General features: G+C 43.3%; 1 long non-coding RNA gene across 1 annotated transcript in view; it reads left to right on the top strand.

Moving 5' to 3' along the window:
• Positions 1–10,913, top strand: part of LOC122238120 — a 51,492-nt gene extending 40,579 nt beyond the window's left edge. Inside the window, exons 2-4 of the long non-coding RNA XR_006217081.1 lie at positions 3,854–4,083; positions 8,700–8,884; positions 10,788–10,913. This is a non-coding gene — a long non-coding RNA (uncharacterized LOC122238120). The remainder of the gene's footprint in view (positions 1–3,853; positions 4,084–8,699; positions 8,885–10,787) is intronic.
• Positions 10,914–14,994: the final 4,081 nt, after the last annotated feature.

Below are 14,994 nucleotides of genomic sequence, written 5' to 3'. Positions count from 1 at the left end.
TGCTTGCGTGGTTAGTATATCAGCGGATAGGGCGTTATAAACGTGACATACATCCCTAGGCTCCAACGAGACGCTCTGCTCAACAACTACCACACATGACTTTTACTTTCACAGATGCTCAGAACCCCCTTTCTACACAGTTCATCTTCCCACCTCCCCTAGTTAACCACTAGTTTAACTAGTGGATTTAACCACTAGTTAACATCCTCTATTTAACATCTATTTTGCCTATCAGAATGTGGCTTATGCTTCAAAATTCCACTTGGCTGCTGCACCGTCTATGAAATGATCTCTGATTGCCCCAATATACAATGATCCCCCCTTTCGATTAATCCCTGTGATAACAACTAAGCAATTAGTTCACGATGACACACAAATGTCAGCAGAAATGTCCCGTGCTTTCAGATTCAGAATCAACAGAGAAATAAGCCTTCTCGATTCTGTACCTTGAGGGCGGGGTGAGGGGGGTGAAGGTAACGTACATTTTTTTTTTTATGATTCTTGGTTGCTGTCTCCTCTGAATTAATTCAGTTTGTGGACCACCTCATAGATGATGTCTCTATTCAGACACATGTCAACATAGACCTGACCTGTAGCTCTTCTCTTAAGTCCAGCAACAGCAATAGCAATAACATAGCTATCAATCTACGTGAGGCTTCCTTTTTCCCAGAAAACTGACAAAACTTCTAATGTATCCTGGAATGGAAAAATTGCATTGGCCACGTGTGACGACAGGGAATCAGCTTTCTTCCATATAAATGAAGGCCCTTCAGTTTTCTGTCCCTCCTTTCTGTCTCCTACCTGTTTTTACCTCCCTCCATCTTAAATTTCTGTTCATTTCTTTTTCTCTATACCATGCTCTCAACCCTCCCACATCAACCCCGAAGGAACCGTCCTGGTATTTGCCTAACACAATCCGTTGCTTCCCTGAAAGAGACACTGGTACCATTTGTAACGTAATGAGTTTGGCCTTTAAAGGGTGGCTATCACTAAAAGACGGGTATGAACCTGGTAATGGTGAAGTAGATTCTAAGAGAGATACTCACTGGGTCTGGCTCCGCTTAAGGGAGCAGACACTGTTTCACTGGCACCCAGTAATGACAAGTCACTGAAAAAATGAGTCACTAAGTAAACAAATACAAAACTGATGTGTCCCCAAAGTGTCATTTTATCCGTACACAACAATAATATAGTCATCTTGTGAGCCAGAGATGTTCAGATTTTTCCCAAGTCTTTTCTTTCTCTGAAGCCAATAAACATGGGACCCCAAATCACAACCAGAAACTGTTACCAGGTGGCCATGGGGAATTCTTGTAATAGAGGGGAAACTCACCAAAGTCTTTGTCACCAACGCAGGATCTCCTTGATGCCCTTCGGTAAGTATACAAGTGAGGACTGTAGGAAGAATCCCAAAAGAAAGAAAAATTGTACCAACGTGTCCAAATGATTGGCCACTGTTAGTATAAACTCCCAGCTCCTTCTCTTAACAGGCATGCCCAACCCCATTCTTATTGACACATGATTTTCTAAGGCTATTAACCTATTCAAAACCGGTGCTCTGATGTCTAGCCATCCTAGGAACTGTGTTCTCCTTCAGATAATTCTGCCTGCCTTGCTCTATCTTTTGTATAATGTCTTAACAGCTTAACTTTCCTCTGTTCCAAGTTCTTAGCACAGTTGTATATTTTGGTTCAGGCACAGCGGTGATATTCTACAATTTGTAGCTCTAATATTTAAAACTCACACTACAAATTACGTTTTTTGGTACTCCATTTTATAGCCTGTAGCTTGTCCTACTCAACTGGATATTTGCCCCATTATAGATAATGCACATATGCTTCCGATAAATACTTTTCTCTTAAGTTCTGAGCTTTTTAAAGGCAGGAGCAAAATCCAGGGGCAGTAAGAGACCTCCAGAGGTGTGAACTATACTATACAAATCAAGATGCAAAGGAGAAACGAGTAGCAACCATTTCATAGAGCATGTAAAAAGGCCCCCAAAAATCTGCCTTAAATATGGTTGATAAGGATTCACGTCATTAGATTGAAATTTGAGGAATTGCACATGACTTTTTTTTTTCTAAGTATGAGTAATACTGTCTTTGGCTTATGACCATGAGCAATCCAATGCAGGAGGATGGGATGAGAAGAGCACTGGAAATCTTAAGGAAAATCATTAAGACCCAGGGTGAGAGAGAGATTGCATCCAAGCAGAGGGATGTGATTTGCCAAGTGGGATGAGAAACACATCTGAAGTTACATGACTATAGCGTCATTGCCTGGGTATCCGCCATTAAAAAGAGAAGCAGGTGGTAAAACTCAGTTGTTAAGGCTGTAGGTCCAGCACCAGAGTGTGAAGCGAGCTCTTTCTTCCACCTGCTACTGAAGCACGTTGGTAAGTTTCTGTTTCCTTCTTGGTATAATGAGACTGATAACGTCTACCTTAAAGAGCTATTGTCGAGGTGGCATTTAAAATTTTTTTAACGTGTGTTTATTGTTGAGAGAGAGAGAGAGAGACAGAGCATGAGCATGGGAGGGGCCGAGAGATGGGGAGACACAGAATCCAAAGCAGGCTCCAGGCTCTGAGCTGTCAGCACAGAGCCCAAAGCGGGGCTCGAACTCACAAACCAAGAGATCATGACCGGAGCCGAAGTCGGGCGCTGAACCGACTGAGCCACCCAGGTGCCCCGTGGTGGCATTTTAATAGCTCACGGCTATGAGTACTTGGAGTGGCCTAGACACCACCTGGGAATGCGGTTGTGTAAGCTCATGCGATCCTTTGAAGGATATTGAGATCGGTGCTATGACTCACCAAGAGCAAGATGGCTTTGAGGAATCACTCGGGTTCAGCAGTAGGATGCACTGGAACTACAATTTGAACCCAAGTGTTCTGATTCCAGAGACCCCCTCGTCTTAACCAGATACCAGCCGTGCCTCCTCAATGGCCCATTCTACCATTAAAGTTCTCCATATATGAGACAATGCACAGAAATTCTTTATACGAGAACTTAAAACATAAGTACCATTTCTTATTACTTTATCAGTACTACATGTGTAATTATTAAGTTCTCCTGGAAAATATTAGACTGGGTTTCAGGCAACCTTCATTCTGGGCTTAGCTCTGCTGCTACCTTGATGTACATCTTTGGCCAAGTCATTTCCTTCTCTGTTGCTCATTTTTCTTACCTGTAAAATGAAGCCTGGCCGTGATACTTCCTTAGTTTCTTCTCCAACAGCCTATGATTCATAGGTAAATGTAAGGGTTATGTATCAAACACCTTAGAGGTTTCACTGAGCTAACTTTAAAGACCTTCAACTTTGCTTCTTGAGTGCCTGCTTTTACTCAGTATTTTAGAGAGGATGCCAGATCGGAGGGGAATTAAGGGGGCTAACAATTTATTCGCATTTTGTGTTTCATTCCAGAACGGAGAAGAAAAAGAAAAGCAAGTTTAAAAAAAAAAAAAGAAAAAAAACAATCCCATCTTCATTTCCCAGAGAGAGGCTCAGAGCCACAGAGGTGGAGAGATTTCATTGCCTGTCCCGAGTGATCTTGGATGTCCCTTGAAATAAATTGATCTGGGGTCCTAACATATGTAATTTCAATTTCGGTAATGGTAGGTCTGCAGCATTAGCCGCGGTTGCCAAAAAAAGGGTTGACATTTATTGCAGGCTCAGACATGGAGAAAAATGATTCTTCACATGAATACATTTGCCTAAAGCAATGATAGTCTCAGAGGGAAATCATAAACAGAAAGAAAATGCTACTTGACTACCCTCAAAGCCGGGGAAACCTAGAGAGGCTGAAGAACAAATAATTAGCATTCAGGAGAATCCGCTTTCCTTTTTTCCTCAGCTCACTGTAACGGATTCTGCTGGTGTTCCGCCATAGCCCCTTGGTACTTTCCATTCTGTGTGTGCCAATGGCCTCCCGCTCGAGCATCTGTGCTTCTCTGCCTGGGGGCTTTCTCTGGCTGAGCGGGGGACAAGTGAGAGGCGCCAGGTGGCTGGTGATCCTGGGAGCAGCCCTCAAGTGATGCCACATGGTACCAAGTGGCTAAGGATCTCAGCTTCCTCGTCTCTCAGGTAGGCCAACTTTTGGATCTGCTCTCCCCAGGCATCAGAGGTCATGAGCAAGACCGAGCCCCAGTGCCTATGCCAGTGACACACTCTTTCGCAGCACCTGCACCTGGAATTGGCTTCTGTGATGGTTTGGAGAATTCACCTGTCAGATCTCTGACTGCGGGGAAGCAGCGGACTGAGAGACCCAGCGGCTTTGTTCTTACATCCATCACTGCATTTGCACCAAGACCACGCTTCCCAAGAACTGCTCTCAGCCACTGACTGAGAGACGGGGACCCTGAGGCACGTGCGATATTTCTCTGCTAGCTTCCAGGACTCAAGGGCTCCCCACAGGCCTTACCAAACTTTTCTAAGAGGTCTAAGATGCTTCTGCCCGACGTTCCTTCTTCCCCGTCTCCTTCCAACTTCCACTGAAATCTGACCATCCTCCAGGCTCCTCCTAGTCCCTTCCCATTTTCTCTTAACATAGACACTTTCCCCCAATGAAATCCATATACGGGTGACCCTGCCTTGGTGCCTGCTTCTCAGAGATGTGGAATAACACAGCTTTCTTGGCTTTTTCTGTCTTATTTCCCTGTTGCCTACCAGTGTTTCCTGGGATCACCCAAATTGGGACGCCAAATTGGGATCACCCAATACACCACTTGCATTCAAATCTTTGTCTCACACCCTGCTACTAGGGACCCAACTTAAGAAGATCCTTCCTCCTTTAATTCATAACACCCCAGGTCTTGTAACTTCTACGTTCCCTCCATCACCTGCCCATGCATGCACACGCGCACGCGCACACACACGCACACACACGGACACCCAAGCGCGCGCGCACACGCATGTGTAAACACTGGCAATGGAGAACTTTAATACAAAATCATTTGAGACAATATTCTTCCACAGGTTTAAACACAAAGTGGGTAGTGAATATTAAATGCGGACGTTTATTAGAGACTTCAAAGGGGGAAGTGCTGAAATCACAGATGCCTAATGATTGATTAATGTTCGGTCCTACTTCATACATGGGATCCATATAATGATGGTTTACATCTGGATGCATCAGCAGGACCCATCAAAGCGTCCAGATTCTACAAAGATTAGAAATGATATGAAAGTTTCCAGGACAAAGGGTGAAGATAACGGTAGCAAACTGATAAGGCCTTTCTCTTTGAGAACGCTACCGTATGCGATAGGGTTAGTGACCATGCTGAATTGGAAGAAGGCTTAAATTGGGAGAAGAATGAAAGGCCAACGTGGAGTCAAGGGGCTTATTATTATCGATTTGAGCCTTGTATAAAAACATGCCCATTTGAAGCTCTCTTGAGATTTTATCTTTCTTCTGGCTGGCTTTATCTGGATAATACACTTTCACTAGTTAATGCTTATCAGATGAAAGCGCATCCCCCCTCTTGTTGCCTGGGAATAAGAGAGTCCTGGTACTGATAATATAGAGCAGATTTTAATCCAGGGTCCATGACCTCATCACCTTGAGCAACATGGACACAACACACATGTTAGGTAGTTTTGTATCCTATCTCCTCCGTTCGCGTTTTTATCACAGCCATTGCTATGATCATGGTTTGCAAGTGAACAGATTCTTAAACCACTTCCCTCTGTTGCACTAAACATCTCATGCTGTCACATGAATTCCTTGTAACAATTAGATAAGCCATTTTTGACACATGGACGAGCCTGGAATTATAATGGAGTTAATACTCCGTGGATCCAATTCCTGACCAATGGGATATTGAAGCCAATGGTTAAATACAACCTTTTCCTGTCCCCCAGGTGGACAAGTTGGGGGATCATGACACACGGATCAAAGGTTTCCCAACAGAATTTAGCCTAAGAGATCCATACTGTGACCATCCCAACAACAAACTCTAAAGCATTCTTTCCTTCCTTCCTTGCTTGCTTCATTTTCCTAATGCCCTATCCTTTTCCTTGGGACTGCTTCCCGAAATAAACTATGCAATGCAAGCCTTTGCCTGAGATTCTGCTTTTTGAGAAAGCTTGACTAACACTAGTATCTAAAACTCATGGGAGAAAGGACAAAGGTAAAATCTAGAAAAACCTGGAGAAAAGAATTTGATATGGCTAAGGGCAGATCATCTGCCTGGAGGTCAGTCCAGAAGCTCAACACACAGTATGGTAAAAACTTCAGTTTTATTTGAACTAAATTTGGTATCTGGGGATCTCCAATAGAATGGATAGGGTCTAAAATACTAAAATAAGGAGCTCTTGGTAGGGGATGGGTCTGTAATTTCAAAGAGCGGGAGATGAGGTGTTTCTCAGTGGTCATACTTTTTAAACTAACAATATAGTTAGGCATGGAAGTCACAGCACCATCAGGAAGGAGAGAGGATTGGTGGTTAGGGGTTGTCCAGAGCCTCATGCCCTTCCACGCAGGTGATGCTCCTTATAGTCATGACAGGACTGCCCAATACACTTGAAGTCACCTAAACAAATGAAAAAAACCTGTCAATTGTGTACATTCTGCAAAAGCATAAGATGGCAGAAAAAAATAATCGACATAAAAATATTAAAAGACAAGTATGAATAGCACCATTTAATTTGAATTAAATTAAATTAATTTAATTTATTGTTTCATGGAGATACCCATTGCCATTGTTTCATCGCGATACCCACCATAATCCTATTCAAATGACACAACCCCTCCCCCAAGAATTTTATACATACAGCATCTATGTCAGTCACTGAGTATATGGAGACCTGTGACCCGAGGCAGAAGGTTATTTGGATAGATTGGGCAGTTGGGGGACTGTGACTCAGTGGGTGAAGCATCCACCTAAGACAAACCAGACAATGGACCCAAGGCAACATAGATGGGTTAGAGACCTCAGGAGCTATCCAGGAAAAGGATGCTAAAATGCAAACTGTTGGGTCCAGGACTTCTCAGGAGCTAGGTGATGCAGTCAAGGGTCGTTGGAGGTACCGTAGCTTCATAAAACTGGCGAAGGGAGGATTTAAGAGCACTCAGCCAGGGTAGCAGCTGTGCGGCCATGGTGTATAACACAGGTGTATTAGAGAGAGACATTTCTCATCCATCTATATCAACGAAGCAGGTGCTTTTAAGGTACTAGGGCAGTGATTCTCAATCAGGGGTGAGTTGCACCCCCCAGAGATATTTGGCTATGTCTAATGATATTTTTTGGCTGCCACAACTAGAGAGTTGCCCCTAGTGTGTCTTGAGTAGAGGGCAGGGGTCCCGATAAGCATCCTGCAGATCCCTACAGTCCCCACGACAAAAATTTACCTGGCCCAATGTCAACAGCACCAAGGCTGAGAGATTCTAGACTACAGGGATGTTTACATCCTTCTCAGAGTTCCTCAGCAGGTAAGAGGAAAAGAGCCTGCTCTCCATAAAGGGTAGGAGGGAAATTACATTTCATGGCACCTGACACGTGCCAGGTCTAGTACACAACTTCCTTTGAATGTCACAAACAAGAGTAGGTATAATGACATCACTTGACGGAAAAGAAATAGAGTCTCAGAAAGAGAAGCAACGATCCAATAAATAACTCATCTTAGCTTGGACTTAAATCTTTTATAGACAAAGCCCAAAGCTGAGACCTTACTGGAAAAAAAGAAATACATTAGTTAGTTTTTCTAGTTTCAAAATGAAAATCATTTTCATCGATCGCTTATAATTTGTAACAAGGCAGGAAAATGTCACTGTGCTCATGACTGGTTTTATGTGCCAATAAGTTCAGTCTCAAGCTAGTAGCTTTTAATAAACGTAGACATCATGCTATTAGAATGTTTATTTAATCATTAAGTTTTATTTAGCACTGAAATATTAGGAATAGTTTTATCAGGGAGGTAGGATGACAGATTATTTTTATGACTGCCTAATTATTTTCCCCCAAAGTTTATAGATTTTTTATAATAAGCATATACGGAAAACTATAAAGTTGCCAGATAGGTATATTTTAATGTGGTATAAATATAACAATTGTTTCAAGATACAGAATAAATGGCAGATAATATAGATGTTTATTTGGGGATTCTTTGGATTAGCTGACCAGGAAATCCAAAATTCAATTCCATTGAATATGACCATTCCTGGCCTCCAAGCAACTTGCAAAATAGGGTTTTGTCCAAACGGATTCAAATATTTGTAATGCCTTCTCCTTAGGGTTGCCTGTGAAGTTTCTGTGAATAATCCCACAGCTAATTCGAATTTCATCTTTCCACAAATATTCCATCCATCATTATTGGGTGTAATATCCTCTACCCTTTTAGACCTAGAGTGCCTTCCTTGAATTGTGGTGTTCTAGTTACATCATTATTAGTTTCCTCCCCAAAATTATGAGCTTCAAAGGCCAAGTTTTATGCTTATTCAGCTGTATATTTTCTTATCACCGAATGCAGTATTCTGCAAATAGAAGGAAGTCCATAAATGTTTGCTTTGGTGAAACAATTCTAGCCCTTGGGCCAAGGTGTTAACAGAGGGCCAGAATCCCAAAGAAGAAACAGGTGTGGGGTGTTGCAAAGAGAGTCTATGCTTAGCGGGCATGTTTATATTCAGGGTTAGTGGCCTGTATTTTTAATTTACCTGATTTTTCCACTGTATTGACTTTTTTCTTAAATAATTTCTTATTTAGATCTGAAGATCAGAAGTCTTTCAAGTTGAAGCCCTGCCTACACAGTCATTTATGAGCTGTACCAAAAAAAAAAAAAAAAAAGAAAAGAAAGAAAGAAAGAAAATAAAGAAATGGAAACGCCAAGGAACATTAAAAATCTCTGACATGAAAAATGTGTCACAACACGAGGTTTTAAGGTGGACCAGGTAAAGAAATACGAAGCTTTACATTTGCGGAGCTGCTCTAGGGGAAAGGTTTAGACTGCCCTGGCGTCAAGTTTAACCACACATCCAACAGGTGTTGGTGAATTGCATCGGAACAATGAGTGAAGTCTGCCATCTACAGGCCCCTATGTGTATTACAGCATAGGCTCCCGCAGACCTTGAACCTGAGAAGGCAGGAGTCTTGGATAACAGGACTGCCCCATGATGGGATCTCAAAGACACAATCCCATGACAATCCTGAGACAACCCTATGTTGAATTATTTGGAGTCTACGTTTTGTTTCCATCCTTCAATATAGGTATATAAGCAAAATGTTAAAGCTAGCTAAAAGAAAAACTCCCATCCACCCCCTTTCCTGCCAAATCATTACTTGACAAAATTGAAGATGTGAGCTTTGTGCCTCTGCCATTTTTATTTTTATCTTAGTGTTCTGACCTTTCTTTGCTTTGTAATTGACTCTATCTATGTCTATCTACCTAGGAATCGGTTAACTCAGTGCAGGAAACCCCTAGAAAGTTAACTCAGTGCAATTCCTACAGTGCAGGAAACTCCTAGAACTGATTTTGGTACGCCCTCTTGCCAAGCCCAATGTCTGGCACATAGCAAATGTTCCACAAAGATTGGATGCATGAATAATTACGGGAATAAAAATGCATGAATAAGAAGGCAAATCAATAAACTAATTATTTCTAGGTACTCTTGTTCCAAATTACCTATGAATTTATGAATAAAAAATGAATACATGAACACATACATATTTATGGAAAATGTGAATATATATGTATATATATATGTATATATATATATATATATGCATATATGCATATATACACACATATATACACCTGTACCTCTCTGGGTATCTTTGTCAATTGTTTAGCAACTTCTGTAATAAGTCCAGGGGGTTGCCACTTTTTCTTAAAACCTTAAATCCGTATATTTAAGATTTTATAAATTCAGCTTTAGGGCCCCAGTTATGTCATGTCATCAGACCAAACGTTCTGAAAGATTCATCTTATTTATAAAGTAAATGTGGTACCAAGGTCATAGTTATTACTTCTCATTTATTTTATCCTTTCCGCAATTGACTGTCTAGCTCTAGTCAGAGGAAATGAGAGCCAAGGAAAAATGTTTAGATAAGATCATTATAGACAGAATGAAAAAGAAAGTAGAAAAATAAGGTAAAAATTGTTTCTCCTAAGAGACCTGGATTCTCTTCCCGGTTCTCTCTACCAACACAACCTTGAGGAAGCTTTTGGGGTTGTTAATCTTGACTGATCTTTCAAAGGAAGGGGCCAAAATTCATCGTTCACTGTTGCGTGCCAGGCACTGTGCTCAGTATTTCCCCAAATTGTCACATTTAATATGCCCGGCAGCCCCAGACTGGGAGACACAGACAGATACACCATTTGATGGGCATGAAATTGAATTTCCGGGAGACTGTTCCTGCAGGGTCACATTTCAGGAGGTACCGTGGTGCACTGGAACCAGCTCATACCAGCTTGTAAGAGCCCACTCCCCATTCAGAAATGCCGTATCGGTCGCTTGAAGTCAGCCACAGTGGAACTATTCATGAACACGTAGATCGGGGATTCCCGCGAATCAGCCCCGACTCCTCCCCCAAGAGCGGATTGTTTAATATGTACCAGCACCCCCCTGGTTACAAAGCAATAATAAAAGTTTAAGAATAATTGACTCCAAATGCATGTTCTTTCAAATAGACCACAGTACCCTCGAGTTAAGGGATAGCCCATTTAAGATATATATAGCAATTTATAGTGGTTAAAACAATACTGTTATGTCATGTAGGTTCAATGAGGTGAGGCTAATCTCTGTTTCTCCTTTCTTCCTCCCTGTTTCCTCCCTCCTCCTCCCTTCCCAGCAGAGCCCCAGCCACATCCTGGGGGCCTGCTGTGTGCTCAGTGTTTGACAGAAACTGCAAGATTTACAACGCTGAAGGAAATGAGGCCTGGGTCGGGTAAGGGATTTAGAGAAGACCACAAGGTAACTAGGTACGGAGCCCTGAATCCAGAATGAAGTTTCCCTCCCTTTGATCTGCTCTGTGAGTCTCCTGGTGACTCCCCAGACCTAGTCCTCAAGTCCCGTCTTCTGACACATTCCGGACCCCCACCCTTCTCCCTTTATTCATTTCTTCAACAAATAGCTGAGCACAGAGTGCGTGAGACACCTTGTTCCCACCACTTAAGATGCAGTGGTGAAGTCAGGAGGGGACTGCCAGTCTCTGGCCCTGGCAACTTCCCCTCTGGTGGGGGACACAGAAGCCGCAGGGACAGAATAGCAAGACAGTCCGGCCACAGGGGCTCGGGTTTGAATCGTAGGTGCACCTCTGTCTGTGCGACCGTGGGCGGGTTACTTCACCTCTTTGTGCCTCAGTTCCCTCTCATACTTTAAGAGGAAATAAGAACAGGCACCACGTCTTAAAGGATTACATTTTGTATTTTTTTTTTTTTTTTTAGTATTTATTTATCTGGGGGAGAGCGCGAGCAGGGGAGGGGCAGAGAGGGAGGGACAGAGGATCCGAAACGGACTCTGAGCTGCCAGCGAGAGCCAGATGCGGGGCTCAAACTCGCGAACCTCCAGACCTGAGCCCAAGTCGGGCGCTCAACCAGCTGAGCCACCCACGTGCTCCCATTTAGTAATGTTACATAGCATCTGGTGCACAGTTAAGGGCTCCATATGTGTTAGCCACTACTTCTAAAGGAACAAACTAGTGACATTCTGTAGGGAGATTTATGAAGAGTCCTGAGGTTAGCATGAGGGGACAATTTTAGGTACGGTGGTCAATGAAGTCCTCTCTGATGAACTGGTAAGACGCTGAAGAGGAACCCATCCAGACAACACTTCCAGCATGAGGAACTGAATGGCTAAGCTCCGCAACGGGTCAAGGGTTTAGTGCTCAGGAAGTGTCAGAAGCCAACGTTCTCGGAACACAGGCCGAGTGCGAGGGGACGAAGAAGGGAAAAAAATCCTGAGAGGCAGTTATAGCCCTGAGTAGTTTGCACTGTATTCTGAAAGCAAAAGAATTTTTTTAAATGTTTATTTATTTTTGAGAGAGAGAGAGAGCAGGAGCAGGGGAGGGCAGAGAGAGAGGGAGACGTAGAATTGGAAACAGGCCCCAGGCTCTGAGCTGTCTTCCTAGAGCCCGATGTGGGGCTCGAACCCACGAACCGTGAGATTATGATCTGAGCAGAAGTCAGACGCTTAACTGACTGAGCCACCCAGGTGCCCTCAGATATTTTTTTTGTTTTGTATTTATTTATTGTCAAGTTAGCTAACATACAGTGTCGTCCTGGCTTCAGGAGTAGATTCCCATGATTCGTCACTTACATACAACACCCAGTGCTCATCCCAACTAGTGCCCTCCTCAATGCCCATCACCCATTTTCCCCCTCCCCCCTAACTGCCACCCCCATCAACCCTCAGTTTCTTCTCTGTATTTAAGAGTCTCTGTGGTTTGCGTCCCTCTCTGTTTGTATCTTATTTTTCCTTCCCTTCCCCTAAGGTCTTCTGTTTGGTTTCTCAAATTCCACATATGAGTGAAAACATATGATATCTGCCTTTCTCTGACTGACTTATTTCGCTTAGCATAATACCCTCTCGTTCCGTCTACGTTGTTGCAAATGGCACGATTTCATCCTTTTTTATCACCAAATAGTATTCCACTATGTGTGTGTGTGTGTGTGTGTGTGTGTGTGTGTGCGTGCGCGTGCGCGTGTGTGTGTGTGTGTGTATATATATATATATATATATATATCACATTTTTATCCCTTCATCAGTTGATGGACGTTTGGGTTCTTGAGGTTCTTCCTTGGAGCATTTCTGCCCCTGGTTCTTGTCTCTTCAATATGACTCTTCCTTAAGGCCCGTGGTTAAGGATCCCAGGGTCTGCCTGGTTTTACAGTCTTACCATTATTTGTTCTGTGGCAACTTTGAGAGATAATGAGCAACCCCTTGGAAATTGACATTTCCAAGACATCCTCAAATTGTTTGTGTCCTGGATCTTTGTCTTTGGTTTCTAACCCTTTGGCTCAATTAAATAAGATCATCTGGATCGGGAATCCACTGATGATTCCTGCAAATTTATGCATTAATCCATTTGCTGGAGAGAACTCCCAGTCATCATCAAATCTCAGCAGGCGTTTGACTCCAGAACGAGTAAGGACTGTCAATTTAAATTGTCCGAAAGCCCACATGACCCCTGCTTTTACACCTTGCCATTTCCCATAAGCCTCCGTTGGGGCCAGAACCGGGAAGGACCAATTAGGTCTTCTCTGATCTCCAGCGAGGAATTGATTGGACGATTCCTTGCCTTGCAGGCCAATCGCTTCTATCTCAGGATCCTCTTACAAAGTGGTAGTAACCTGGAGTGCTTGGGTGGCTCAGTCGGCTAACCATCTGACTCTTGATCTCATGGTGGGTGAGTTCAAGCCTAGCATCCTGGCTCCATGCTATTAGCATGGAGCCTGCTTGGGATTCTCTCACTCCCTCTCTCTCTGCCCCTCCTCCACTGATGTTCTCTCTCTCAAAATAAATAAATACACTTTATATTTTAAAAAAAACTGGCAGTAACCTGCCTCTCCGAAGACAGCATTATTATTGTTGTTGTTGTTGCTACTGTTCGATGAGTGGGCAAACAGCTTTAAGTTTGGGTTCACTGGGAAAGGCCTATGACCATAATCCTGGGATTATCTGCTTGCCCTGATGCCCCAGGCACAGCTCAGTGATCCAGAACGGGCAGCCCAGAGCACCCGCATGCCATCTCCTAGTCTAGTCATCCATGTACTGGAAATGTACTTTTGAGCGAGGCAGAGACAGAATGAGAGTGGGTTAGGGGCAGAGAGAGAGGGAGACACAGACTCCGAAGCAGGCTCCAGGCTCCGAGCTGTCAGCACAGAGTCCGACACGGGGCTCGAACTCACAAGCTGTGAGATCATGACCTGAGCCGAAGTCAAACATTCAACCGACTGAGCCACCCAGGCGTCCCTTTTTTTTAATATTCTTTTTTTTTTTTTTTTTTAATTTTTGGCTGAAGACTATTTCTACTGGGTTTATAAAAGAGGAACTAAGACACCTAGAAAAGGCTAGGGGTTATGACAGTTTTCCTACAGAGTCATATTAAACAAAGCAAAACAACAACAACAACAAAAAGTTAAGTGCCCCAAGCAATGAACTCAGGTATTCCAGGGACCTTCCATGTCACTCAAGCAACTCAGCAAGAATTCTCAGAATCCAGGGGCACCTGGGTGGCTCAGTCGGTTAAGCATCCGACTTTGGCTCAGGTCATAATCTCACAGTTGGTGAGTTCGAGCCCCGCATCAGGCTCTGTGCTGACAGCTCAGAGCCTGGAGCCTGTTTCAGATTCTGTGTCTCCCTCTCTCTCTGACCCCCCCCCCAATTCATGGTGTCTCTCCCTGTCTCAAAAATAAATAAACATTAAAAAAAATTAAAAAAAAGAATTCTAAGAATCCAAATTCTCCTATATCACATGCTTGCCATTAACCTCACCAACAGCCCCATCCGTACACTCTTTCTTATATCTTCCTCCCAAATGTAATTAGTAACATATCTGGCTAATTCTAGAATTCTTTTCCCATGTCCCACATTATTCAGATGAGCTACAATAAAATAACAATGAACAGGAAAGAGAAGGGGCTCTGCCTGAACTGGCCTGGAGTCCCTGCTTCTCCTGCATACCCAAGCTCTTCTCCGAACCCTCTTCCAGACCACAGACCCCAGCAAGCAGGCCCAGGGCTCTCCCTTGGGGTAGAGTGCTTAAAGGTCAGGTTCTCCTTAGAGGAAGGAAGGAAGGAAGGAAGGAAGGAAGGAAGGAAGGAAAAACCTGAGGCCCCTTGCCTGGTAATGAACCCTATCTTCATCTCACCGGGGCGGGAGGGACAAAATCTCCATAGGGTGTAGACACCAGGTCTTGGACCCTATGCACATCCTTACAGCATTTATTTTCCAGAATATTCCTTTTCACTGCCATCTTTTCCTCCTCCTTCTCCACTATTGTAACCTGCTATCTATCTCATAAAAATGGAAGTTGGTGTTTTTATTATTTTATTTATTTT

Source organism: Panthera tigris, chromosome B1 (assembly GCF_018350195.1).
Source record: "Panthera tigris isolate Pti1 chromosome B1, P.tigris_Pti1_mat1.1, whole genome shotgun sequence".
Taxonomy (NCBI): Eukaryota; Metazoa; Chordata; class Mammalia; order Carnivora; family Felidae; genus Panthera; species Panthera tigris.
The sequence above is the reverse complement of the archived record's forward strand: the minus strand, read 5'-3'. Positions and strand labels throughout refer to the sequence as shown.